The 3444-nt window shown below is 34.0% G+C and overlaps 1 long non-coding RNA gene across 1 annotated transcript; it reads right to left on the bottom strand.

Moving 5' to 3' along the window:
- Positions 1-1193: 1193 nt before the first annotated feature.
- LOC113221004 lies at positions 1194-1953 on the bottom strand. Its single transcript, XR_003307596.1, has 2 exons — positions 1711-1953; positions 1194-1595 (listed from the first exon to the last, which is right to left on the bottom strand). It is a non-coding gene; the product is annotated as an uncharacterized LOC113221004 (long non-coding RNA).
- Positions 1954-3444: the final 1491 nt, after the last annotated feature.

Genomic DNA, 3444 nt, shown 5'->3' on the forward strand with positions numbered 1-3444 from the left:
AAAAATAAATAAATAAACAAGAACTGATTAAGACTAAAAAATAAAATAAAATAAAATAAAATAAAAACTAAATAATTTTTTAATCCCACAAAGAAAGCAATGGCTCCAAATGTCTTTATAGTCTAGTTTCAATTTTAAACAAATTTTTCCACGCAATCAGTATAGCAAGAACGTTGTTTTCCAACCCATTTTATGAGTTGAGCATAACCTAATTTGAATCTGAAATCGGTATATTTCAAGAAAAAAAAACATAAGGTCTACTGAATCTTAAGATAAACAGTGTTTTTTAATATGCTGAGAAAGTCAACTTTTAATTTATAACTCAGTCACCGATATGCATATTTGTTGATTGGCCTGGATTTTTTTTTCATTTAAGATGAAGTCATTCATATTTTTACTTGTTTGTATCCTATGTCACTGCTTTAGTTTTCCAGAGTCATTTGTTCTGAGGCACCTCAAGTATACAATGACGATTTAGGGAAAAAGATTTTGTACTTATAAATGTGAAGTCTAGAATGTTATTTTTCCATGGTTTATAGGCTCAGCTTCTAATTTCTCAGTGGCTATGGAAGATCCTCTATCATCTCTGCCCAGTCTTCCTCTCATTCTTATTGCCTATTATTCTTCTAACAACAATCAACTACTTCATGTTCTCCACACATACTCCCCTTACTGACACTGTGCATTTGCATGAGACTTTTCCCTCCCCTCTACTTGCTGATCACAACCCAGTTTTCCATGAGGCATTTTACAACCTTTGAATCTTCTCTAAATTTCCATGCATGTTTTTAAAAGCTTATTTGGTCCTTTATGCTTATTTATGTGTACAGTAAGTAGAGCATTGAAATACATAAGCCCTAAACCATTTGTAAATTATTACATATATCAGGACTGTTAAAGAGTAAAATGTTCCCTATGGCATGTACTTTTTTGTTTGTGTTAAAAACATATAACACAAAATTTTCTCTACTAACCACTTTTAAACACACAGTTTTGTAATGTCAGGTATATATTTGTTTCTGTGAAACAGATTTTCAGAACTTTTTCATCTTGCAAATATGAAACTCTACAAAAATTCCAAGAATTCTAATAAGAAATTGATGAGCTCATAAAATGGCTAATCACTAACTGACAGCACCTTGCTATCCTTTGCACTCAAATTCTTCCTTTATTGCTCTTATTCTCCCTTTTTGTCTCCCTTCCATCTTTTTTTTTTTTTTTTTTTCTTCAGTGAATTGTACTTTCTGTCCTGGTTGTTTTCTATTTATCTTTGTTTTTTACTTTACTAGTTTACATTCTTGTCATTATTGTATATCCATCATATATCCACTAAAAAACAACTTCCCTTTTTCCTCTCCCCTCAAACCCTAGCAACCACCATTTCACTCTTTGATTACATGAACTCAACCACTCTAGATATCTCATTTAATAAGTAGAATTATACAGTATTTGTCTTTCTGTGACTGGCTATCTTCACCTTGCACAATGTCCCTTAGGCTTAACAGTGCTGCAGTCTGAGACAGGATTTCGTTTTACTTTTTAATATATCTAGGGTTTCCACTTCTTTGGAATGATCACTGTCTTAGATGTTTTCCCTTAAAAAAGAAAAACACACGAAAAATGAATCTTTACTACTAGGGATGCACTTTCAGTTATTTACTTGATTGCGTTATGTTGGAGGAGCAATGTTCACAAAATATTTTTACTTACCTGTTGAATATTGTTGACAACAAGCGTAGAATACTGCAAAGGCATGATACACTGCAGATGTCTGAAGTGGAGACAGGATGGTCGTGATTTGCACTGATTTGTATTTTACTCATTTGTTAAGTGGATATATACGAAAGATTCATTTTTTGTGTTTTTTTAAAGGAAAACATCTAAGAAAGTGATCATTCCAAATAATGATAATAATAATATAATTCATAATAATATAATGAAGCATGCAGTTACATATATATACGTACAAACAATACATATATGTGTACATATACATGCTTCATTATATTATGTATGTCATATATATGAGATATATATGACATATATACATATATTTCAGACTCTGGAATCCACTTCCTCTGCCATCAAATCTTGCTACAGTGAGGTTTTCCATGTTAGTAAGTATGGAATCCCAGTCAATATGAAACTTATCTGTAACCAACTGGCCTCCTGTGAATATGTAATAGGATAGATAGATACACAGATATACTTAGAAAGGTAGATTCAGCATTTCTACTATTTACCTTTCCAAAAATGCTTAATCTTTTGGAGTCAGTATAAGGCAGTTTCAGCAAAAATCTACAATGAAAAAGAAAAACAATAGTTGCCTCTTTGTAAGTTAAATGCATTTATAAATGTATACTTGGCATGCATACATCCAAAACAATAGCTAATGACTAGAAATGCTTTAATAACTGTAGCTCTATTCATGTATAAGGGTCATATACTCCCAAATCTTGCTACTCCAAGTGGTAGTCTAGTAGCTTGGTATCACCTGAAAGCTTGTTATAAATGCAGAAGCCTGGGCCCCATTCCATTCCTACTGAATCAACATCTACATTTGAACCATATCATATCGGTTTCTGTGCGCTATTATAAAGAACCCACTAACTTTCTTAGGTCACACATTCATGCCAGTCTGGTAATGGTATCTGTGAAACTTCAAGAATTGTGATTAACTGAGGATACAACAGACATTGTGGATTACTGTAAACAAATAATAGAGTGGTATAATTACAATGTATCCTACTTTCATAAATCCAAAGTAAATTTTAATTCCAGAGGGGAAATATGAGAATTATTTTATTATACCACTAAGGGTGACAGGTACTTGAGAAAAATGAAATAGGCTTTATGATTACCTTACAACATTGCTCAATCACCAAAATAGAAGCCTTGAGTCAGGGTGAGTAATATTATATGTATATACCTAGACTCTGTCATTATAGAAAACAGAAGTAAAATGTGCACCCACTTACTTCACAGCTGTTATTTGGTCCTTTCCTTCTACTGAACCTAATCTTCGATGAATCTCCTGCAAAATTTTCACACCCAGGAATCCACTTCCTCTGCCATCAAATCTTGCTACAATGACGTTATCCACGTCAATGAGTACGGAATCCTAGTCAATATGGAACTTATCTGTTACCAACTGGCCTCCTGGTTCTTCATCCCTGGAAATACCAGCATATTGGACCAAAACAAGAGCAATTGAAAATCTGGTAGAAATTTTAGCTTTCATATTCACTAGTTAAGTAATGGGAAAGAACTGTGCTGGCTATTAAAATTTCTGTTGGCTGGGTGCGTTGGCTCAAGCCTGTAATCCCAGCACTTTGGGAGGCCGAGACGGGTGGATCACGAGGTCAGGAGATTGAGACCATCCTGGCTAACCCGGTGGGCTGAGATCCGGCCACTGCACTCCAGCCTGGGCGACAGAGCGAGACT

This window comes from Piliocolobus tephrosceles, unplaced genomic scaffold (assembly GCF_002776525.5).
Source record: "Piliocolobus tephrosceles isolate RC106 unplaced genomic scaffold, ASM277652v3 unscaffolded_18735, whole genome shotgun sequence".
Lineage (NCBI taxonomy): Eukaryota > Metazoa > Chordata > Mammalia > Primates > Cercopithecidae > Piliocolobus > Piliocolobus tephrosceles.